The sequence below is a fragment of the Lissotriton helveticus genome, chromosome 2_2 (genome assembly GCF_964261635.1).
Source record: "Lissotriton helveticus chromosome 2_2, aLisHel1.1, whole genome shotgun sequence".
In the NCBI taxonomy this organism is placed as follows: Eukaryota; Metazoa; Chordata; class Amphibia; order Caudata; family Salamandridae; genus Lissotriton; species Lissotriton helveticus.
This window is the reverse complement of record NC_136060.1, coordinates 260,962,374-260,989,331: the sequence shown is the minus strand read 5'-3', so window position 1 is coordinate 260,989,331 and position 26,958 is coordinate 260,962,374.

Genomic DNA, 26,958 nt, shown 5'->3' with positions numbered 1-26,958 from the left:
ACAGTATTCATCGCCCGGACTGCCAGGAGGGTGCAGAAACTTTTAGTTCTATTTATTGATTTTATGAATGACCTTGACTTGTCCACCAATTTTTCCAAATCACATGTAATGCAGTTTGGCCCACCCAAGACAAAAACAATTAAATCCATAGCAGAGGGTCACTATATCAGCCAGGAAATATGTTTTGTTATCTGGGTGTTCAATTGAACTTTGGTCTTAACTGGTACTCACTAATAAATCATAATGTGACGGATTTCAACAGGGCAATGCTTAGCATAGGAGACTTCTCCAGGTGGTTGGGGCACACCCACATAAAAAAGTTTTGGAGGCTAAATGCAACTCAATAGTTAGTTATGGGTGTGGTATTTGGGGATACGGGCCAGTCACCCCAATTCAAATAGCGGAAAATAAATTCCTCAGTGGTCTCATGGGGGTCCCACAAAGTACACCCTATGAGGTTGATCATGAATAGCTGGGCATGGGATATGTCATTGATTATATTCGGCCCTGATGATCTGGCTCTCGGTTTGGACAAATGAGGAGCTAGGGCATAATAGATTGATTATGGAAGACTGCACAAACTTGGATAACTTATCTTTGATCCCTGTTTTGACCTATGCTTCTACCACTATGAAAATTTTAAGGAGACCTGAACGTTATACCAAGCCAAGTGGTATAGTGCAACCTGACAACAGAAGGGTCAAAGATGCGTTTAGAGACAAGATGGCAGCAGATCAAGAGGCATTAGCATTGAACAAGCTTTTAGTAAGTCATGCGATTTTAGTGAAAACTGTAAGTGGCTTTGAGACTTATTCTACTTTTGATATGCCCCGCCACCAGTGACGATTGCTGCCATTTTTTAGGTTTAAATTATTCCCGCAGCTACTGTCCTCCAATCATGGCTGTTTTAAGGACTCGAGGTTGCCTTTGTGTTAATGTGATAATGTTTCCATGAATGATAATTTGCATATAGTTGTGATCTACCCGAAATACAATTATCAGCATTTTACATTTATAAGTCCACTCCTGCAGCCCATGAACTTTAACTAAGTGAGACCTGCACCATTGTTTCTACAGTTTTGAACTACTCCCACAGTATTTTATTTTTTATATTGTTATCTTTCTGATGTTCTAAAGCAAGCTAAACTGTCATATATTCTGATGTCGATATTTATGAAATGCATCATAATGTCTTTTATGATTATATTTTTTAAATCAAATAAAGAATATATTGATTGACTGATTGATTGATTTGCTTAGTGCATTGTGTGTAGTCGAGTTGAGTGTATGTGAGACTGAGCTCGCGTTGTAAATGTTCATTCATCTTCCACACACAGTAATGTCAACGGGATTAGATAGGTAAAGCTTATTGGGGCTCGCAAGGGGTATGGAAGTGCTATACAAATGGCAGTATAATACACCACCTTCATCCATAATCATGTGTAGCTTTTTTTCTACAAAAGTTACATCGTTGTAATCATTCACTCCAAGTCCAGCGCCCATCCATATAAAGGATAATCTTAAAGCCGAGGTTTACTTTACGGGCAGCAATCGTCCAAAATAAATCTGCAAACCACCGCCGAGACAAAACAGCGCGAGCGCCATCATACAATTGTCTTGGTCCCCTTAGCATGTGGCTTCATCTCAGGAAAAGCACTTACAATTACATTTTCATCAGTTTGAAATTCTGCAATGCACATTCATCACTGCAGACAGTGCAAAGTTTCTTTCGGCATCCGCCAAGAAATAAATCATTTTGATAAAACAAGCTTTTCAATACAGCAGAAGTTTTATTAATCAATTTACATTGCAAATTAACTGTTCAAAAGGCGTCCTTGTGTTGGCAGTAAAATTATATGTGTACATTAAACCACTACAAATATATTACTGTCTTGGAGCAAAAAAGATGGCCCATCTGTTTTGATAGTTGTGCTGCCTCTACCTGCAAAGCTGTATAAATAATTACTGCGCTGCTAGGTAATGCCAATCAGCATAAAACACCTCTTAGGTGTAACTAGTTGGCCATTACAATAATCTCCTGTTTTCATTGATGTTAGGAAAACCATTGCAAAATCTCAAACAGGGATCCACTCAGCAGACGTGATCAGAATATATTATCTGCTCAGATTTAAGCATAAAGACCGATCATGGATGAGTGACCTCAAAACATAGCACTCTGAAGCGGCTAAAAGGCATTGACCCTCTTTGGAGTGTGTAAAATAGTACCTTTGAAGTACTCTTGATTGCCTTTGGGAATTTACCCCAAAACATCTAATATGGGGATATTTAGAAAATATTCATATGCAGTTAGTACAAATCGAAAGGGCTGTGCCCTATTTGTGCTTTTACTAAAAGGGAGTTAGAGGTTTAGAGGACAATTCACAACAAAGGCATGTTAAAGTACGTAAATGAGCGCTCCTGTAGCACTATTTTCTTTACTCATAAATGTTCTTGTGAATTGGCCCCGATGTCTGTCATTGAGCAACATACTCCTAAATATCTCGCCCCTCTCCTGGGTAATAGACCTGAGCCTTAGATGAAGGCCCATAAGGAGGAGGGGCTTAAATATTGGTGTAGCTGAGCAGAAAAGCTATTGGAACGTCCACCTACTGAGAGTCGAATACACACTAGAACATTGCAACAAAAGGCCTTTTGCAGGCGTAATTGACCGTCTGCCACTCAAATGTCAAGGGAGCACACAACATATTGCTGCTGAGGACTACATATCGGTTGGTTAAGGCACGAGCAGTAGGTGAGGAGCTATAACAAATAAGAGTACCTACATTATGGACAGCACAGCATGAGGCATATAAAAAATGATGATATTGAGAATTAGAGCCTACCACCCACAGAGTTTGAATGTTCTTAATAAAACTGAGAGAAACAGATAGGCAAGCCTTGGAATGCTGGAGTAGAAGGGCTATACAAGGCACTACAACAACAAACCAGAAACAGTACAAACCTGGCTCAATTCATTGAACTTTGAAGGCCTCAAACCCAACTCTCCGCGAATGCCGAGTCACGTGGATTCACCCACCCAACCACCAACCTCACTGTAATGGAACACAGTGCCAAAAAAACAGAGCAAGCCTGGTATCTGATCTCTTATCTAAAGAAACTGAAACAAAAAAGGTGACTTCAGAACTTCTTTTCAAATACCCATACTCTTGCATTTGATCGGTGGTAATACCCCGCTCCACGGCCTCCCAGACACCACATTGACACCCCTTAACCCCTTTGCTGTTCGGCCTCCCCCCCGTGCTAAGCCTTTTTGGGCTATTTGGGGGAGTTTGTGCTTAGGCCCCTGTAACTTTTTGAGCACATAAGGTATCCATGACAAATGTGTGTCCTTTTTTTCCAACATCATGGGAGTTCTATAGGTATCCAGGGTTTGTGGATTCCCCTGAAGGGGACCTAGAAATTAGCCAAAATACAACTACATTTAGTTTTTGGGGGGAAATTGCAAAAAAGGGCTACATATGAAAGCATCTGGTTTTTCCCTGCAAATGGTATCAAAAATGAGGTTGTGGTGCTGAAATCACCATCTTCCCAGCTTTCATGCACAAGCAGACTTTTGTCAGAAAACCAAACATTTTTACACAGTTTTGGCATTTTTCTGGGACATTGCATATTTTTGCTATTTCTTGTGCTTTTAGCCTCCTTCCAGTTAATGGTAGAAATGGTTATAAAAGCAATAATGGACCCAGGAAAGCTATACATTTTAGAAAAGTAGACAACATTCTGAATTTAGCCAGGGGTCATTTGTGTAGATCCTTCATGGTTTCTTTATAGAAACTAACAGTTAAATATAGGAAAAATTGAAAATTAGTTGAAAAAAACAGGCTTTCATGTCAACGTTTTCACATGTAACTTCTTCTAATTATGACAACTCTTTAAAAGCAATATACTGTTACATCCACTAGACCCTCCTGGTTGTGGGAATATATAGGGGAATTATAGGTTCACCAAGAACCGGACAAACCCAGAGCCAAAAACTGAGCAGCAACTTGCAATGGTTTTTTATTTTGTACTGGGTATATACAAATTATTCTGGGAAAATGTATACATGGAAAAATTGGTATGAAAGACACCTATGTATTTCTGAAATGGGAACAAAATATAGAGTTTAGAAACAGTACATATTTGCACATTTCGGAAATTGGGAATATTCATACTTGCATGAGAATTATCAATCATTTTTCAAAATGACTTATTTTTTACACATTATCTTTCTTTTGGAAGGCAGAAATGCATCAAAAGTCAATAGGTAATAACAGTTGCTTTACAAATCTGAATTACCTAAGTTTCCCGATAAAAATGGTACCTCACTTGTGTGCATAGGCTTACTGCCCATGACAGGAAACGGCTCACAACGCAACATGAATACACCACATTTTCACAATGAAAAATTGCCCTTTTTTTGCAAAGTGCCTAGCTGTAGTTTTTTAACCCTAGCTCTGCCTGCACCTAGGGGAACTTAGCAAACCCATACATTTTTGAAAACTAGACACCCAGGGAAATCCAGGATGGGGTGACTTGACTGCCTCTCACCAGGTTCTGTTACCCAGAATCCCTTGCAAACCTAAAACATTGTCCCGAAAAACACATTTTCCCCACATTTCTGCAGTGGAAAGTTCTGGAATCTGTGTGGAACCACAAATGTCTACCCACCCCGCATTCCCCAAAGTCTTCCAAGAAAAATGGTACCTCACTTGTGTGGATAGGCCTAGTGCCCACACCAGGAAACGGCACAAACTGCAACACGGGCACACCACAATTTCACAGCGAAAAATGACAATTTTTTGACAAAGTGCCTAGCTGTCGTTTTTTAACCCTAGCTCTGCCGACACCTAGGGAAACCTAGTAAACCTATACATTTTTGAACACTAGACGCCCAGGGGAATCCAAGATGGGGTGACTTGACTTGCTCAAACCAGGTTTCTTTACCCAGAATCCCTTGCAAACCTAAAAAAGTGTCCCAAAAAACACATTTTCCTCACATTTCTGTGGTGGAAAGTTCTGGACTCTGTGTGGATCCACAAATTTCCACCCACCCCGCGTTCCCTAAAGTCTTCAAAGAAAAATTGTATCTCACTTATGTGTGTAGGCCTAGTGGCCGTGACAGGAAATGGCACAAAACGCAAAGTGGACCTACCACAATTTCACAGTGAAAATGTACCCTTTTATGGCAAAGTACCTAGCTGTAGTTTTTTAATCCTAGCTCTGCCGGCACCTAGGGAAACCTAGCAAATCTATACATTTTTGAAAACTACATACCCAGGGAAATCCAGGATGGGGTGTCTTGACTGCCTCCCACCAGGTTCTGTTAACCAGAATTCTTTACAAACCTAAAAAAATTGTAAGAAAAACACATTTCCTCACATTTCTGTGGTAGAAAGTTCTGGAATCTGCGTGGATCCAGAATTTTCCACCCACCCTGCATTTCCCAAAGTCTTCAGAGAAAAACCCACTCGTGTGGGTAGGCATAGTGCCCGCGACCCCCCTTGCAAAACCAGGTTGTTTTGTGATAGGTCATTTTGATGTCGTCTCGATAGGTTTTGGGCCCTTGTCTGTCGTAGGCACTAGGTCCACTTACGCATGTGAGGTACCATTTTTCTCAGAAGATTTTGGGGAACGCGGGGTGAGTGGAAATTTGTGGATCCACGCAGATTCCAGAACTTTCCACCACAGAGATGTGAGGAAAGTGTGTTTTTTTGGACACATTTTTAGGTTTGTAAGGGATTCTGGGTAACAGAACCTGGTGAGAGCCAGTCAAGTCACCCCATCCTCAATTCCCATAGGTGTCTAGTTTTCAAAAATGTATAGGTTTGCTGGGTTTCCCAAGGTGCCTGCAGAGCTACGGTTCAAAATCTACAGCTAGGCACTTTGCAAAAATGTATCAGTTTTCAGTGTGAAAATGTGGTGTGTCCATGTTGCTTTTTGGGCCGTTTCCTATCGCGGGCACTAGGCCTACCCACGTAAGTGAGGTACCATTTTTCTCAGAAGACTTTGGAAAATGCGGGGTGAGTGGACTTTTGTGGATCCACACAGATTCCAGGACTTTTGACCACAGAAATGTGACAAAAATGTGGGTGTTTTTTTACAAATTTTTAGGTTTGCAAGGAATTGTGGGTAACAGAACCTGGTGAGAGCCAGTCACGTCACCCCAACCTGGATTTTGCAGGGTGTCTAGTTTTCAAAAATGTACAGGTTTGTTAGGTTTTGCTATGTGCCGGCTGTGCTAGGGCCCAAAACCCACAGGTAGGCATAGGGTGGGGCTGCCCAAAATGGGCATGCCAATGCCCCCACCCTAATTCAAATTTGCCCAAAAAATCCCTGGCGTCTACTGGTCTTTTCGCCACCCCCGGAGGCAGATTGGGGGCTACTGCACCATTTGCGCCCCAAAGGGGGTCAGGAAGGCTGTCATTTTTGCAGGGGAGGGGGTGGGGCATGGGTATGTCTGTTTTGGGAGCCCCCACCCTGATTCAAATTTCCCCCCCAAAAATCCCTGGCATTTAGTGTGCTTTTTGCCCCCGCCCTAAGAGGGGCAGATAGGGGTCTACTGCCCCCATCTGCCCCCAGGGCAGAAAGTGTACAAGTCCACTAGACACCAGGGAGTTTTTTGGGCAAATTTTAATTAGGGTAGGGGCGGCCCAAAATGGGCATACCAATGCCCCCACCCTAATTAAAATTTGCCCAAAAAATCCCTGGTGCCTAGTGGGCTTTTTGCCCTCCCGGGGGGGCCTATTGGGGGCTACTGCCCTATCTGCCCCCAAGGGGGGCAGGAAGTTTGTTATTTTTGCAGGGGAGGGGGTAGGGGCATGGGCATGCCCGTTTTGGAAGCCCCCACTCTAATTAAAATTTGCCAAACAAATCCCAGGCGTCTAGTGGGATTTTTGTCCCCCCCCAGCGGAGCATATTCAGGGCTACTGCCTCATCTGCCCCCCCAGGGGGGTCAGAAAGGCTGTAATTTTTGCAGGGGAGGGGGTGGGGGCATGGGCATGCCCGTTTTGGGGGCCCCCACCCTAATTCAAATTTTCCCCAAAAACCCCAGGTGTCTATTGGGCTTTTCGCCCCCCCCCCAGCGGGGCACATTGGGGGCTAATGCCCCCACCTGGCCCCAGGGCAGAAAGTCCACAAGTCCACTAGATGCCAGGGAGTTTTTTGGGCAAATTTTAATTAGGGTGGGGGCTGCTCAAAACGGGCATACCAATGCCCCCACCCTAATTAAAATTTGCCAAAACAATCCCTGGGGTCTAGTGGGCTTTTTGCCCCCCCGGAGGGGCAGATTGAGGGCTACTACCCTATCTGCCCCCAAGGGGTGGCAGGAAGGTCTGTTAACTTTGCGGGGGAGGGGGTAGGGGCATGCCCATTTTGGAAGCCCCCACCCTAATTCAAATTTGCCGCAAAAAAATCCCTGGCATCTAGTGGGCTTTTTGCCCCCCCCTGGTGGGGCAGATTGGGGGCTAATGCCCCCATCTACCCCCCCAGGAGGGGCAGAATGTCAACTAAATGCCAGGGAGTTTTTTGGGCAAATTTTAATTAGGGTGGGGGCTACCCAAAACGGGCATGCCAATGCCCCCAGCCCAATTAAAATTTGCCAAAAAAAATCCTGCTGTCTAGTGGGCTTTTTTCCCCCAATGGGGGGGGGTAGATTGGGGGCTACTGTGGCTGTCATTTTTGCGGGGGTCGGTGGAGGCACGGGCATGGCCATATTGGGAAGCCCCCACCATATATTATAATTTTTTAAAAATCCCTGGCGTATAGTGGGAGATTCTCCCCTTTCCACGGATACCTCTCCCGTCTTTATACGTGCCCGGGGGGCTGAGATAGCCCCCTGAGCACATAGAAAATGAAACTGAAGTGAGCCTAAAGGCTCATTTCAGTTTTGGTTTCTGTGTAATGACGACAGCGCGACGTGCGTGCTGATCCTCATGACACAGAAACCAGGGAGGGGGCCTCAGGAGCTGGGGAATCCCAGGGTCACAGGGGAATAATAGAAATCCCTCTGCTGTCTGCAGCAGAGGGATTCCATGCCCCACGGCCTCATGACAGAAAGGTTCCGTCATGAGCACAGGGGCACCGATGCTCATGATGGAACCATTCCGTCGTGAGCATCAAAGGGGTTAAGGCATTCTACACGCCACAGCAAATCTCATGCAGGACCTAAAAAAAATGATCATTTTCACCCACATCGAGAGGAAACTGCACTGGCTCCCCTTGTCAGCCCACACCATCTTCAAAACCTGCTACATCATTTACAAAGCCATCACCACCGACTCCCACTTATCTTACAGACAAGCTCATCATCTCTGATGGTTCGAGGCACACCTACAGAGAGGGCACCATCAGATTGCGTACTAAGAAGTGTTAAAAAGAAAAATCAAGGCAGTAGGCTTTTCCCATTCATGCACTCAGGAGCTTGAACAGAATTTCCATTTCCATCAGGACGGCACCAACGCTGCTCCAATTTGCGCTCTAGAAATACCATACACATACATAGTGGGATATAAAACTCCTTTGAGACTCCCTTTGAGACTCCATTCTTATGCAGCACTCCCTCGCCCTCTTCATAAGCCGCCTGTTTACTTATGGCTATCTAGGTTCATCTCTTTGGTTTTGCTGAGAGAGAATCACGATCCGCCAAAACAATATGAGAAAATATTTGCTTACATTTTTCAACTTTTTTTCAGGTAAGGGATAATTCCTCTTCCTGTAGGGCTGACATCACAAAGAGAAGTTAGCAACAGATGATTGGCACGGGAATGCTTCACAATCACACAATATTTTGAAGATAACAAAATTAATGAAAATGTTCTTACTCATGAAAACTATTTGAGAAACTTTTCTTCTTTTAAAGATTGTGGAAGGTTTTACCTTCAACTTAGCGAGATAGCCTATTAGTTGACTAAGTAGTACTCTTTACAGGGATCCTGTTCTTACTGGCCTTTGCTGGTGATAGTGGTGGTGGTGACAAATTATGGAGATAGTGCTTATTTATCTCAGATTATCACATGTTCTTCAATAGTCCATGCTGACATGACTTTGAAGATCGCAGGCATTAAATATGAACGTGCTCAGAAATTAACGTTTTTGAGAATAACAGAGATACTTTTGCATACAGATTGTTTACATGAAGTCATGTGAAAGTACAAATGAAAAAGGTGAAAACGTTTAATGGTAACGAATGGTTGATCACTGCCACTTTGTTTGTTTGCACAGATATCTTCACTGTCTTGGACAAAAAATATGAACTAATAAAACACGCACTCACTGCTATTTGGGAAACATTCAACATCTTGTGTATAGATCCTGCATATGATGAATGACCAAAGACATAGGCAAATTAAAACTACCCATGTCTATTAAGCTGTCTTGTACATTAAAAAATCTTCAACCCAACGTAGCTGGTGCAGTTACTCAATATGATTATAGTTGGAAGCATTTGATTGACAGTGATAGGCTGACATTTCCTGGCATGATCTGAATAATCAAATATTTATAATATCCTTGCACAGCTCTGGTCCATTTCTTGATTGGTGAATAATGACTCTGCGACTGTTTACTGACCCCAAATTCCATAATGATTTAAAAGCACACAACACATGGCTCACTGGCAACAAGCTATGTGACAAACTAATAGAAATACGACCCAATACTTAAAAATATTGAAATTCTGCACAGTTGGGCTTACACATGGCTGCAGATGAATTGACTTTTTTTTAATTTACAAAGGTTCCCAGTAGTACTCTTGGAACACCAGTGACAATAATACCAGGTTACCATGTGTACATCTGAAAATGGTTAGGTAATAGTCCATAGTGTAAAACTGTGCAGGTGAAAATGAAATTATATGAGCACTATGGCACCTTTTTGTTCATGCTGGTTTTTCTCCACTGGGAAAATATTTTTCTAGCAGGAGAAAACCCCTCCCATACACCTCCCTAATATTAAAACAAGTATTGGCAAGGTCAATAAGTCTGACTTGCCTTTTGAGATATAAACCCTAACTATTGGCTTGACTAATTCTCCAAGACTGCAAAACGTCTATTTTAGTGGCAAAGAGTGCAACAGCGGAGATGTCAGGTACACTCAATCTCATCAGCAGCCCAACGGCTGAATGTGGTTGCCAGAGCTACTTAATTAGAATCCTTCATCTGAGTTATGCATGCTATATATCAACAAGATTTTGCCAAGTTTATTAGTCTTTAAAATGACACCAAAACAAAAAGAATCCAGTGTAGGGAACCAGAGATATGATGTTTTAAAGACTTAGCACTATATAGCACCTAGAAACCAATAGTTCCTATTGGGACATCTGGTCGCCCTGTGCCGAGACAAAATCAAAGTTTCAGGCCAGCCGCAATGGATGCCTGTGCAGCTACACTTTGCTGCAGGTCTCGATCGAAGTTTTTACCTTCTGACTTAGAAACATTTTGGGAGCTTTTCTTCCAGGGGTCCTTCGAATCTCTCAGCCAGTCCAGATTTGGTGAGGTTATGCCAGCTTGCCTTGTGATGAGCTCCCGGTCAAACCTATGGAAGTCAGACCTCTGGAGCTTTCCAGCGAGACAAACCAGAGATCCAGACAGGCTTGCGATTGAAGGTGGGCGGCTCGACTCTTGTGGTTGGTCCCAGTTGCCTTTTCTACGTTTGGAGTTAGAAACTATTTGCAGAGCTTTTTCTTCTGGGGTCCATCGATGCTCTTCACCAGGCCGGCTTTTGTGAGGGTTCAGCAGCTTGGGTTTCGACCAGCTCCCGGTCAAACTCTGGAAGTCAAACCTCAGGAGCTTTTCAGTGGGATGAGCCTGGAGGGCAGGCCGGCTCGTGGTTGAGTATCAACGGCTTGGCTACCAGGTCGAGTCGGTCCACTTATGGAGCTTTTTTCCAAAGTTGCACAAAAGTTCTCCAAACATCACTTTTGAGGGTCCCAATGTGTCCAAAACGTACTCCAAGGGTCTGGAAGCTCCAAGAAGCTCTTTCAAAGTTTTGGACTTCAATTCCCACAATCTGCTTGGACAAACCCCCAAAAAATCAACTGGTAGTACTCCACGCTGGGATTCTTGGTGGTGATAGTCCAGGCGAGGTCTGTTAGTACTCCCTGGCATCTGCACATTCCTTCCTTAAACCTGTCATCTGGCTGAGTTCAGAGGGTATGGGTGTAAATGAAACTGACTTCTTCTGCCCCCCTCCTTTCTTTGAAGATCATGGTTTACAACCCCTCCCCCCTGTACCGGCATTCCTATGCAGCAGAACCCTCTGCCCCCAGAATGGTTCTTCACCCTAGGTGCCAGGTATCACTTCATCAAAGCAGCCTGGCTAATCCACTTAACTCTGAACAATCCGGGAAGATCACTGGAAGTCTGACTTTGACATACAGACAAGAAAGTATTATACCTTCTTGTCTGTACATTTTAGGATAAACTCAACAATAGCATTTATCAATACCATTTTACTAAGTCCTTGAATGATATTTCTGTATTTCCTAATGGGAGTTATTGATTAATAACTAAACACCATGCTGACCTATTTGGCGAGGGACCTGCAATGGGGAAAGTCAACTGGGCAATTTCTCCAACACCAGGGCTTATAAAACATCTCGTATAAGGTCCCTGCCTGTATCTACAGGACTCCCTGCCCCTGGACCACCTAAGAAACATTGTAGGGGTTCTGAAGAAGGGAAAATATTGCAGACCCTCACTCCAGAGTACTCCTAGCACAAAAGTCGATTTTCCACAATGAGTGAAGTGAAATATGCAATTTAACTATCCCCAGGATATATACAACCTATGTTATAATGCCCCTCCCCATAAGTGTCTGAACCCCCACCCCTGGAACACCTACGGGAGACCCAAGGAGTACCTAATATGCAATAATATTGTAGTATATTAATTTCTAAGTGCCCCAAACACCAAAGTCGAGCTTGGACAAATTTAAACTGACCGCAGGCTCTCAGCAGTGCACACATGCAATTGCAGAAAGGGCTGCTGGCCTCTAAACTGCCATGCCATATTTCATAGTAGGGACTTAAAAGTAGTTTTAACCCCCTGCCCTATTATGTACTTGGGCCTGATAGGAAAGGTCATGCCAATAATATGGGTACTCTAACCCATAGTGTACCGTAATGTATTTAGGTGTTTTCAATGTATTCTAAGTGTGTTTTTAGCATAGCACTGGCCCTGGGCCTGGTTAGGCAGAGCAGAGGGACAATCAGAGTCAGCTACCACGAGTACCAGCCAGAAAACAAAATTGGGGTGCCCAGGGCACAGGATGACTTTTCAACACACCTCATTTGAATGCTTATTAAGCACGACATCCTGAACATTATGTTTATTTGAAAACTTGAAACAATTGACCAGTACACTACCCCTTCTGGTTCATGTAGATCCTAGGACAAGCGAATATTATGAGTCCCAGTTTTTGCACTGGGATCACGTCACAGCTCCAGGGTTGTCTACAGGGAGTGGATCATCAGTATCAGTAAAGTACAGACAACTATAGACCTGGCACTGCCTTTTGTGCAGTCCTTAAATCGCTCAGCACAAAGGGGGTTAGGAGAATCTTAAGTGCCGCAAATTGGACAGGAGCCTCAGGCCCTGCAAACATCTTGCCAGTGAGCACATTCTGCAGTTTTTTTGAGTAACTCAATTGAGTAGCTCAATTGGTGCCATGCTCCATTTAGACAGGGGCAGGCGTGTTGCTTAGTCAGTGAGATTTGAGGAGAGTGAATCTCCAATTTTTCAACAATAAAAGAAGCGGTCTGCAGGTGAATGGGTTAGATAACCAAAGGTGCATTAGGTGGGCCTCTGTCTGGCACACTGAGCAGAAAATGATGGATTGAAATGCCACTAAGTGACTGCCATTGGTTAGATGATTTGCAAGCAAACACCCATCATAGTTTGGGTACTTGATTGTCATTAGTATGATTGGAAACTTGAAAAGCTTTCCAAACCTAGTAATGGCAATGTTTGGGGATCCCAAACATTAGTAAATTTGCACCGATTAAGAAGAACTTTTGTGGCTGCAGATTTACTACCTTTTTGGTAAACTGGTCACTATTTACATCACTGTATATGTGGTTAAGATCCCCATCCAAAAAATGAACACTGAGAAAACCTGACACAGACATAGCAGACTCAACTCAGGGCTTCCAGACCCAACTAACAAACCAAGAATGTATTTTAGGTGTGTCTTACCCACAACACACCTGCTCATGGCATGGCCCTACCCATTACACCTCAGTCTGGTGGTTATCCCTGGGAACTCATGAATACAGTGAAATACAACACAACAGCCTTGAGTCCATGCCCTGAGGTCACTTCTTTTAAATGTATTTCTCACTGTGTCCATTCTTTTCAGTCTCTGCTACAAGAAGCCTTGATAGAAGAGTTATCAAATTGGTACATGTGGGCATGCCTCTATGCATCCAGTCCTCGCATTTTACAAATCATTTTATCAGGTGACTGACAGCCCCATGTACTAAGCCTGAGTCCAAATAGAGAAGGGCGCACAGGGAAATTAATTTATTAGGGCATGCCAAGCTATAGCTGAGCCTTAGGTCAGGCTTGGCTGGAAGAGTCCATGCATGAGCTGAGCCTTGAAAGCCTTTGACATGTATAGCATGTCAACAAAATACTATAAAAATATGAGAATGTTGGAACGGGTGAATACGATGCCAATGAATACCATGATATTGTGTAGGCCCGACTATGTCAATACCAATAAATGCAATGCCAATGTATGCCATAACCTGTGCCCGGACAGCAGTATCGACATCAGCAGTAACAATGTCAATACATTCCATAATCCATTTGGAAATGACAATATTGTTAGCTGTAACAACAATGTCAATGTACGTTATGAACTTTGCAAGTATAACCATGCCAATACCAGTGAGAACTATATCAAGTGTAAGCTATGACAACTATATGCATAATACTAAGAATCATTTCTGTCAACTTCACCCAAAGTGACCTCACTATCAACCCTGAGTCAGAGATATGTGGTTTCAGGTCCTACGACCCACACCTGCACCTATCAAATACGAGATCACAGGTGGGTCTTAATCCAAAGGCAAACGCTCGCCAAGGGAAAACCCTGACCGATTCAACAGTCAGATAGTTGCACCACAAACAGGTCCGAGGCAAATGGCTCCAATTAAATACATTTAGCCAAAGGCTCACCTTCCCCAAAAATACCACAAAGCTAGATTCCATATGTAGAGAGAAACACTCAGCAAATCTGACAAGACATGCACTTCACACGTAGTGATTAGGTGCTCCTCATGCCGGACATCTGGACACATACACACTGGCCACACTAGCTCTCCCCAAAGTTGAGAGCCATCTATGTCTTTATCAGATGCCTTATTGTTGGAATATAGAAAATATTTTATTGTTCCTCATAAATTGTATATAATGACAACCAAAACTTTATACATCAAGAGACTTTGAACAGACACACTCTGTCGAGGCTCTTGCTGCACCATTTAATTAAATTTATTCATTTAACATAAATTCATATCCGAGCAACAATACATTCTCTTCAAAATTCAATAAAAAGTATTTCTTTAACACGCAGAAGCGTTTAACCATTCATCAGACTTTATCACTGCATAGATAAATTCATTGCACGCTGCACCATTGACAATGCCATTAGCGAACTAAGAGGAATGTCAGTAGTCATGTAAACCCTAAAAATGGCCTAGATTCTTATTATAAATGAAGAAACATTATAGTCTACTAAATCTAACATAAAAGTTACTTCTACAGGGCACATTCTGAACTCAGCCTTTTAAAAGTGAACACATGTGTGATAATAAAGAAAACGGAGGATCTGTGAAATAAACTCCAAAGTACAATGTCCCACAGCTGATCAACTAGTAAGCACCTCAAATTTCCGAAGTCCCATGAATTGTTACATATAGTTGTGCTGTAAACCTCCAGGACCTGCTGTGATTGGGTCCCACTGGAATCCCAGACGAGAAATGTCAAAAGTAAATGGAGGCAGCACCAAATTTAAAGTAAATCAATGGAGCCAGAAGTTTATTCCAAAAATATTTTTTCTTTTTATTTTCTTATTTCTCAAGGTGCACAAGACAGCCAACGCGTTTCGCTCCCAAAGGAGCTTCGTCAGGGCTATTATGATTAGTCCTAGTCGGAGGTAAAGTTATCACATAGGGCCGTCGACTAGTGAGTATAGTGTGCACCTTGAGAAATAAGAAAATAAAAAGAAAAAATATTTTAAATTTGGTGCATTCTGTGAAATAAAGTATTTGCTTAGTATCACATAATTTTGACAAGCAGGAAGCCATATTGAAATCGGGGTATCTTGTTTTACATTTTGAAATTCAGCCACTAGTTTGGTGTCTCTGTGTTTCTTTATCTCTTTTGCTCTTACATTAAAGGATCGCGAAGAGAAAAATGAACATATAGTAGGGCCTCAGAAACAACTATCAAGCCAACAATGCATTTATTTGGGGACTGTGACACCACAACTCCACCCTCCCACCTGAAACTACACCCATGGTCAGGCCATGAGAGATGGCTTCTAAGAGCTCAGGCACTTTAAACTAAGACTTCTCCCCCCAGTCTATGCTCTTCAATTAAGCTAGTTGGGTAACTTGTTTTGTTTTTTACTCACTTCTTGATTTCGGTTTTTTTGCTGACACAGTTGGTTGAAGCCTGAAAATTAATTTCCCTAATGGCAAGTATTGTTCTTCTGCATTGAGAATTTATTACCCTGTGCTGTACTGAAGGATTGATTTTCCTTTGATGTGTTATGTTATCTCTCAAGGTCTCTTGGTGCTAGGTGTAGGTAAATGGAGCAGAAGAGGTGTAATCTACAGAGTTATTCCGAGAAAAACATGGTCTTGAGTTTTTCTAAAACTAAAGTAATTATTTTGAGGTCTGATGGTAAAGAATTCTAAAAATAGGGTGCTAGGACAGAGAAGGTTCTTCAACTGAGGGAGGACTTTAAAAATCTGGGTTCTTTCAGAAGCTGAGATCAGATGGACATAGTGGTCACATGGGGCATGTTTGCTAATTTTGTCATAATAAAAGAAGGGGCAATTCTGAGAAGACATTTATGTATACTGCACAGTGCTTTAAAATAGATTGTGTGTCTTTTGCTTTCTCACCCTAAGTGCGTCAAGTATGCCCATACTTGGGTTACGGGTTCACTGTGACACTGGATTCAAGCTAGCCTGGCTGATGAGGGGTGATACCCCAAAACTGGTGCCATGATGCTTGTTACTGGTGCAGTGAGGAGCTGGATTGGTGGTTCGGGCTGGACTGTTCCCATGAGGAGCAGGGTCAAGAGGGGTTTGCATATGGCTGAGTCTAAACTGGAGTGGCATGGTCAGCAAATAACAATGGATTTAACCCAGATCTCTTCACTGGGGGTGCATGTTTTATTTATTCTGCATTCCATCCATCATTTGTGTGCCTTTTGCCTAAAATAGATTCTGTCATTCACAATAAGCCAATGATGTTGTAAAATAAGTTGTTTGGCTTTAATATAATGAGGTGCAGAGGTGGTAAGTCTGGCAGTTAGATTCTAAATCAATTGCAAGCATTGCAGGAAATATTTGTTAGACCTAGGTATCGGGCATTTAAATAGCCCAATATCAAACAAATTAGAGCTGAGATGGTTCTCTTCTGCTTCCTCCATAAAGTAGAGGAACATTTGCTTTCAATTTCCATGAGTAATGAAAGTGTTACGGCGGGATTTCTGATCTATTGCTATAGGTCTAGATCCCAACTCAGGTCGACTGAACCGTTGATACCTGTCATAGAGTAAAAGGCAATCCACTACTAGGTCAATCAGTTAAGGACTTACACCACTCTAAAGAACCACTTACTACGAATACGTTTTAAAAGTTTATTATAAAGCCAAAGTTAACTGGAGATACAAACATCTCAAAATAAGGGTCAAAAGATATACTGGTATCAATACAAACATACATTTTCTAAATGCTCTTAGTCGGCAGAAGAATATCACCAAAACCAATTCGAAAATCATCAGAGTTGCAAGAATAGACACAAGCTGTAGCTTATAAGTCATTTACAGAAAGGAAGAAAATCCAGATTAGACTGTCCCTACACTAGACTAAGTGACATCCCTACTTAGCAAAATCTTAACCTAAAAAGGTGTCAGCCGTGGTGACTTCCAAAGAAGATCACTCACTTCCCTTAGTCTTCGTTGTAAATTGGTGTCTCGCAGTTATCCTATCTGCCTACCCATCCGCTCTCTTAGGTTCCTCAGACCATCTGCCCTAACTCCACCCAGGGGTGCTGTCCCTAATACAAAAATCACATTTACAATAGAAACGCCCTTTAGAGACGCCCCTCACGTGGTGTCAGTTCTGCCATTTTCCATGCTGATACTCCTCTGGGCCCATCGTTAGCGTTGACCTTGCTTCTCAGGCTCTTCTCCGGCAGGACGGTACCCCCCAGGAAATTCCTGAAGCCTCCTCCAGGCCTGTGCCTGGCTCCCTGAACAAAACTCTATTCATCACTCTCTTGATTGGAACCTCCTCGCACCTGCAAACAGACACTTGTACAGTGGGCCCCAAATTCTGGCTCCACCATATCTTCTAAGTCGTAAACCATCGACCAGTCTCTGCAATTTAAGCGTAACATGACATTCCTCTAACTAACACATGCAGATCAAAAGAAATTACCTTATCTATTCAGGCCTATTAGAATTACATGAAACGGGCCTGTGCACTCTGTAAACATTTAATTTCTTAGTCTAAACAATATTCTAACTTATTACACACAATGGTTATATGAAACACTTCTATAAAACATATATTTCAGTTCTATGATCAATAATACTTTGAATTACAACAACATTAAAATCCCTATCATGTGAAAGTATAACAGCACCTTTCATTCTCTGTGAACTGCGATGTGGCCTACACATTTCTACGTTTATCAGTATTACATTCTCCTCTACAACAGCCACATAACATGGGATTTCAACATCATTCTAACATCTCTACACACTTCTACATTAGCTTTTCACACTGATATATACATTCTATTTTAATTAAACACTCTTATGTATTTTCTCTCTATGAATTCGACACTCTTATGTAATCTTTACTAAACTAATGCAACATGCTTGTAAATATGGTGCACTTCTGATTTTTCTCGATTTGCGCTCTCTCAGTTCCCCCCTTTGATGACTTTTAGTAGTCATCACCATCACAACACCATCCCTGAGGTATGAACTGAGTCAAACTGAACTCGTTGCAGTACTCTCTCGTTTCATCATCTCTAGAGCCCTCAGACTCCTGTACTGATTATCCTGCATCGCAGCTAATCTCCTCTCCTGCTCTCTCATGGATCTCTGCAACCTATTTGATCTATACCATTGGTACAGCCGCACCAATCCCCACAAGGTGATTATACAAATCACTATTCTGATGATAGGTTTCAGTATGTACCAAATGAAACCCTTTCCTAGGTTGGCAAACCAACCTCCAACTTTACCCATTCCCTGACCTACTTTTTCCCACACATTTACCTGTGTCAAATCCTCAATCTCATGATGAATTTCAGTGATGTTCCGTATATACTTTTCTAGAGGTTTTGAATTGTCTGGAATGTAAGTACAACATTCCTGAACCTTCAAAGCCTTACAGACTCCTCCCTCTTTGGCTAACAGAACGTCTAGAGCAAGTCGGTTCTGAAGAACCATTGCCCTTATCGATTGCATCTCTCCCTCCACCAGCATTAATGATCTAGCAGTACTGGCGGACAACCTATCTACAACTGTTGCCAATCTTCTAATCTTGACATCATTCAGTGCTATCCCTAAAAGAGGAAACATAGCACCAAATACGTCTCCAACTACCTCCTCATTGCTTACATCCCTTCTTCCTCTAGCTTGAGTTCTTCCCTCTATAATTTCTAGATCCTTAGCATGGTATATTTTGGGGAAGACAATTGCTAAATAACATGATCCATACCAATTATCCGGCAGTTTCGCGTATGCATTTCTTCCACAAACAAAATATACATTCGGGATCACCTGCATTCCCTTCAAGAAATCTTTGGTATAATATTCTAATTGGAAAGCATGTTCACAATTTACTTCTCCCACAAACACATTCTCATCATAGGTTTTACCCCTATATATACACAGTTTCCCTTTTTTTCTCTCGATCTAAAGCTATTGGGCCATTACTACCCTTTCTTTGGTGTGACCTTTCTTCCTCGGTCCAATCTGTTTTCCATTGGCCTGAAGCTTTTAAGATCTTCTGTCTCCTGTACCGATCATCCACCTGCCCTATAAACCTTTTCTCAATTTCTGACACTTTACAAGTCAAATTATTTCTTCGGGCATGTGAAGTATCTAACGTTTTCCAAGGAATGAAAAATTTCTTTAGTCTATCTTCACTCTTATAATAATCCCACTTGTTCATGTGCTTATAGTTTGGAACTTCTGGTAAAACAGCATCAAAATTTGAAAAATAATATTCAAAACCATCACGTTCATAAAATATACTAAGCAACAAACTACATGTGATTCCATAAGTCAATGGAAGATGATGATATCTAATACCTTCGTCTACAGAGGCTGGCAATTGCATGCACACGTAGCAATCTTTTGCCTCCATAGCATCAATATATTCATAAAGCAATTTAGCATATGCATTTGATTTGAAATTTCCCTGTGATTCATCCACATGCAACCTATGAGTCTCTGCTGCTAGTAAAGCTTTATCTTTCTCTGTATTGTCCCCCCTTCGACCAGCAGTAGTAGGTTTCTGTATCGGTACAATTTTTGCTTCCTTTGTTGCCTTCCCTTCATTTTCATGTCCCACTACATATGATATAGTAACTACAAAAACTATAAGGAAAATTACTCCCACTAAAAGTGTGCCTACTATGCATTTTGTCTTGCGGTTTGGGTTGCCGGCCTCCATGATCTCAAGACAGTGTAGTTCTGATTTTCTTTCACAACACAAAGTCTCTTTTCTTTGCTTATTCAGTCTTTTATCGAACCACACCTGGAAGCTGATAATCCCTTCTGCAAGATCAGTCTTTGAGTTCTATAGCAACAGACAACCCTAGCCCTTCTCCGTCCACTAATGGGAAGTCCCTAAATTTCTTCTTCTTCCACTTGGCGCTAGGTTATCTTTCAATCTGTTTATTTACAAAGTCTTTAACAATCTGGAATGATACGTGTTCCAGCGTCTCTAATCACGTATTCTAATATTTCTAAACGAAGAATGATCTCCTCGGGTGTTGGCCTCATTGAACAAAAAGTCGTAAATTCTATTTTGTTTAAAACCAGTTCTCTTATCCTGCTCAGATAAGGAGGATTAGGAATAGTGAGTGTCAGCAACCCTTCGACCTCCACTCCGGGTATCAACAACACTACTTCCAATGTTATGTTTGGGTCAGTACTGGTCAATGTCACTTCCCTCACCCTCCCGGATCTCCGTGCACTGGACATCTGCAGCTAGGTAGGTCCACTCAGGAGTAGCGTATCTTCTGCAGGGCACTCGCACCCTCCTCGTTCTTCTCGGACCTTCCTGTTCCTGTCTTTGTGCACCTTCGTCCAGATTCGAGTCTTCAGATATAGGAGCAAGAGTTCTCTCCGGAGTTGGCTTCAAGCTCGGCCTCTTCTTTCTTTCAGGCCAACTAGCTTCTCCACGCCTTGTTCTCCTATTTCTTGTCCTCACACTCGGTTCTTGATCACTCTTGTCTTGATCTGTGTCTGAGCCGTATTCACAGCAACTTTCTCCTTCGGTGGCAACTTCAGTTTCACTGTCGTCCTGTCTTTCTTCTTCTGGATCTGTAGCACTCCCAACTTCTTCCGACACCCCCACAGCTTGACTGATCCCCTCTAGTGGTTCGCCGTCCACAGCTGGATTTTCATCTGTGAGAGGAGCTGTTTCTTCTAAGGGTGCTGGAACTCTTCGAGTATGGGAAGCATGAATCCAGTTTGGCAGCCCTCCACACTTTACAGCAGTATTCGTTATCAGGATTATTTGGTAAGGCCCCTTCCAACGCACGTCTAGGCAGTTCTTTCGGACGTGTTTCTTCACAAGCACCCAATCACCAGGGCACAAGTCGTGACAAAGGTCTCTTGAAGATGGAACTTCAGCAGCCTGCACCTGAAGAGACACAGAATGAATGACATCAGAAAGTCCCTTGCAATAATCCAAGATCAGGTCATCTGTAATATTCAACAAAGCTGTAGTTGGAACAGACGGAAGTCTCATTGCCCTCCCCATTAAAACCTCATGCGGAGAGAGACCTGTCCTCCTGTCTGGTGTGCTACGCATACTCATGAGTACCAAGGGCAAAGCATCAGGCCAGCTTAAGGACGTCGATGAACATACTTTGGCTATTCGGGACTTTAGAGTTCCGTTTATCTGCTCCACGATACCTGAAGCCTCTGGTCGATAGCTACAGTGCAACTTCTGGTCAATGTTTAATGCAGAGCAAAGCATCTTCACAACTTCGCTGTTGAAATGAGTTCCTCTGTCTGATTCCAAGGAGGTCGGCACCCCAAAGCGTGGGATCAACTCTCTAAGCAATAACTTTGCTACTGTGAGTGTATCGCATCTGCGTGTAGGGTATGCTTCGACCCATCTGGAAAATATGCATACAACCACCAGAACATACCTGAGGCGGTTGATTTTTGGCATCTCAATAAAATCTAATTGCATTCTGTTGAAAGGCCCCCCAGACCTCCCAATGTGACTCATTGTAACTGGTGTTCTTTTCCCTACGTTCAATTGTTGGCAGGTGACACATCTTTGACACACTGCTTCTGCTGCAATCCTAAACCTAGGATTATACCAAGTCTGCCTAAATAACCTCAGCATGGCATCCCTTCCTAAGTGTACTGGACCATGTATCTGTCGTGCCATTGGACTCACTAGTTCATCAGGTAATACTGCCCTTCCATCTGCTGAAACCCACAAATCCATTTCACTTTTCACACAGCCTGATGTTTCCCATGCCTTTTTCTCAGAATCAGGTACGTTCTCTTGCATGTCTTTTAAATCCTCCCAAGTATCAACTGTTTCTAGCATCATGTTTAACTCTGTCTTTTCCTGAGCCCCACCTACTTCCACTTCCGTGAAAGAATATCCTTGCTCCGCACAATAGCGAGCAACTTCGTCTGCATATCACCTTGCGACACAAAATCTGTATTTTTGGTGTGGGCTACACATTTAACGATCGCAATTGCTGCTGGACCTTGTAATGCTTCTAGCAACAGTCGCACAAATTCCCCATTTCGAATAGGCGGACCCGAGGAGGTCATGTAACCTCTCTGAGACCACAATTGCCCATAATCATGAACCACACCGAAACCATATTGGCTATCGGTATAAATGGTGACTCTAATTTTGCTACCTGCTAAACAGGCACGTGTCAATGCAATGATTTCTGCTACCTGAGCGGAGTGTACTCCTTCCAGGCAAGCGGCTTCCACAACTCCAGTAATGGTGCAAACAGCATAAGCTGCTCTCAACCGACCAGTATCGTCTCTTAAACATGAGCCATCAACAAAGAAAATTTCATCAGGGTCAGTCAACGGCTCATCCACAATATCTGGTCTTGGCTTGGTGCATATTTCAGTCACATCAAGGCAATCGTGATCTTCACATTCTTCACCTTCTATATCATTAGGAAGTGGCATCAATGTAGCAGGATTCAAAACAGAGCATCTCTTAATGGTCACGTTCTCCGCAGCAAGAATAACTTTCTCGTAGCGCATGAGCCTATTATTGGTTAAGTGCTGTGTCTTGGTCCTGGTCATTAACAGTTCTTCAGAATGAGGTACATACACCACTAATTGGTGTCCCATAACTATATTTTCACACCTTTCAATGCTGACACCTGTTGCCGCAACGGATTTGAGACATCCGGGCAACGCTGCGGCTACCGGATCTAAAGTAGCCGAAAAGTATGCAACTGGTCTACGGGCATTTCCATGAGTTTGTACTAAAACTGACAAAGCACAACCCTCTCTTTCGCAGCAGTAAAGTGAAAATGGTTTTTCGTAATCAGGCATCCCCAAAGCTGGAGCACGGCACAAGTCCTCTCTCAGCTGTAGGAACAACATCAAACAATCCTTGTCCCATGGTACCGGATCACTCACCTCCTTGTGCGTCAGTTTAGTTTCTGTAAGGGTTTTGCTTTCAGTGAAAAGTTAGCTATCCACTGTCGGCAATAACCAACCATTCCTAGGAACATCCTGACTTCTCTCTGTGTCGTAGGCGCGTTCATCTTCATTATCGCCTCTATCCTATCTGGTGACACCTTGCGCTTTCCTTTTTCTTTCCGGTGACCCAAGTACTGTACTTCGGTCAGACAGTACTGCAATTTGCTCGGAGATACCTTATGCCCATTTTCAGCTAAATGGTTCAGTAAGGCGATGGTATCTATCCTACAAGCTTCTTCCGTTCCTGACGCAACAAGTAGGTCGTCTATGTACTGGACCAGAACCGAGTTCTGTGGCAGTACTGTGGTATATAAATAAATAATACCGGATCTATTTTTGGATGAATGAATGAATAACAGATAGCTCAATAAAATAAGAGTCAAGATTCGAGGTAGTAGGAGTTTCTGCAGGTTTATTACAGCATAAGGACAGGATCAGGACAACCTGCATAGGAACAGAGGTGACAGGGCCCAGCAGGACAACTGGGGCCCAGCAGCTGCCGGGGCTTGATCTGGGATGAGCGCGCTGTCTTTTAATAACAATACATCAACTTATATACATAGCGCAAACACATAGCATTACATTGCAGTAGGCGTAGCAGTGGGTGGAGCAGAAGGCGTGACGCGTAGCAGTCGCGAAAGATAACAGTAAAAAGAGGTGTAACTGGGAGTATACTTAGGCATGTGACGAAAACGTAACAGAATATGTCATGAATGGGCGGAAACATAGGAGGGGGCTACCTAAGGAGCCGGGACCTCTAACCTAATGGTGCGCGAAAACTGGCAATGACGTATTACTAGGAGAAGCTGGGGGCTACGAACTCTGTGCTAGGAGCAGAGACTAGAGTCTGGAGGGTCGGAGCGACATGTACCTAAACCCTATCTGGTATCTGATGTTTAGGGAACATGTTGATATAAACTAGAAGTCATGAGGGGAAAAGCTAACTTGACTCTAAGACTGGACCATGCATTATTCTACATGTAGTGCGTGATGAAGAATATTAAATGACCATTAATACAGTATTTCTCTAACGTGGAGCCGAGAAGGCTAGACAATGACGGAAACTATTGATGCAGTTCAGTAGCTTAGGAATGTAGAGAAGGAGGACTGAACTGATAACTGGAACTATAACATACTTTTGGCAGACTCAGAGGCAGAGCCAAGCTGCACCGGGCACTGCGAGGCAGGAAGTAAGTGAAGGGTCACGGATACAGGTGGGGGCTGTATCGCTCCTCAGCGAGGCTTTCAGGAGACAGGAGCTGAATCTGATGTCCGGGCCCTTTTGAGGCCTGGAAACGGGGACTTTATAATGGAATAACGTGCACACTGAGAAACGTGGCAACATTACTTTACATAGGCCTGATATTCGTAGTATTCACGAGGACTGGAAAATGACATACCAGAGGTGGACACAACTATAATTGCGTCATTAATCGGACATGGGGAATAACATATGCATATTGGTCATGCACACATAACATATGATGGATGAGGCGTAGGGACACAGAACATGGCAAAATTTACTTTTCCACATTCCCTCCTTGTCACTACGTTTCCATCAGGAAACATCAATTTTCATGATACCATCTATCATTTCATACAGTACCATTTGCTCGTCTCGAATTGTCTTGGAACGGGATTTAGAACGGGGTTTGGGACTAGGAATACAAGAGGTAGCACACATGCTGCAAATCGCAGGGCCACATTGTATACAGAGGCAGCAGCTAAATATGATCGCTACTGCAATACCTAGAAAGGACAGGACTTTCCATCCCCAGGCGGAAATTATATTCCAGAACCAACCGGACCATGTCCAGGTGCCTGGATCTTGGTGTAACAGATGGGCAATTTTATGGAGTCTGGTTATAGCTGAATAAACAGACGGCGCGTTATTTGGAATGAAAATACAGCAACTAGATCCGATGACTCTACAGGCCCCGCCCCTATCGGCCAGTATGACGTCAAGGACGAGACGATTTTGCAAAACGACAAATCTCATAGCAGATTGTTCTTCGGTTAAGTTACCTAGAGCAGAGGCAGTCTCATTTACTACAGCTTCAAGGGTTCTGGTTAACCTACGGATCAGTTTACTGTTCTGAACAGGTCCTACAAAGAAGAAGAAACCTTTATTGAAATCTGTATACTGTTCTAGAGTAGTTTCAGTATAATCGACAATTGGGGACTCCCTTCTATGTCTAATGTGTACTAGATGTGTGTTTCTGTGATAATCAGATGGGGCTAGGAAAACAGGTGGCAGTAGGAAAGCAATGTAACAGGTTCCCTCCCAATCGAGGGGTAGACGGACATATGCAGTTTGACCACAAATAAAATAGGAATGACGTGAAGCTTTGAAAACAGATTTCCCACTGTCACTATACTGGATAACAGTAGTACATTCACTATGACCTACATGTATGGAACCATAACTACGGACACATAATTCGCCTTTGACTGGTAGTACTGAAATAGCAGGTAAGTCTGGAGTAGTATCAGACTGAACATTTAGGACCATGAAATTCGACGAATAATTACATAAATTATAAACTTCATTTTCTAGATCTAAACCTGTTCTGTGGGGGAAACCTTGCTTGTCTGGAAAACATGTACTGTTAAGAAAAGACATATCTGTTGAGGATGACGTTAACGTGGACCATGCTCCACACGAACCATTATGTGAGAATGGATAAGGAAAGAGTGGCAGAACTCCCTTCGGTGTCTGGAAAGGGGGGAGTCGACCACACACCCAACAATTAGTGGCATTGCTGGTCTGGTGTGAATAATGTAACATACGGATAAATGTGTTGTTGCGCATAGCGAGGCGGTAAGAATATTCGTGAGGAGGCAGATCACTAAACGTGTGCTCTACTGTAGCATTAGCAGACATATTTACATGAGGAACTGGACAATACAGATAGAACGCATAGCTGGTGCAGGAAATCATTATGCTGATGAATAATACGAAACTCAGAAAAACGATACATTGAATTGAACTTCGACTGACTCTCTCACTATGGGGGTCTATTTTATACATGTCAGAAACAGTCTAACCGTTTCACCTAGGGGAGGACTTATACAATCAAACTGACTGACTTATTTTACTAGACCTGAGCTTTAACTTATACTCCTGTTGCGGAGTTTTCTCTAACAAGGGAGGGGTTGTAATAATGTCTTGTGCGGGACAGTCCTTTAAAACAATGTTTTGACAGTTTTTAAAATCCTGGGAATCCTGGGAAATGTTCTTGGAGACGGGTTTCAATCCATTGAAAAGTTTTACATGAGAAAGATGGACCCACCCCTTCCTGCCTTCCAACTTGACGGCAGTACGGGTGGTCAAGAGGACCTGACGTGGCTCCTTCCAACGTGGTTCCAGCGGACTTGATCTGTCAAAATTTCTGATCATCACCAAGGAGCCTGGAACGATCTCGTGCGGTGCCACCTCGGTATTGTCTGGAAATGCGGCGGCAACCTGTGAACGACATGAGTTGAGGGCAGACATCAAGGAAGCTAGGTAATCTGTCAGCATATTACATGAAACATCAGTAATACTTCGGGGTCTAGGAGTACCCCACATGTTAGGGGGGCGGCCGAATACGACCTCATACGGGGACAGACCTGATCTGGAATGTGCGACCATGCGCATATAAAACAAAGCGACTGGCAGAGCTACTAGCCAGTCCACACCTTTTTCTTTACAGACTTTGGCAATACGGATTTTCAGGGTCTGATTATGTCTTTCGACCAGACCGGCTGCTTCAGGATGGC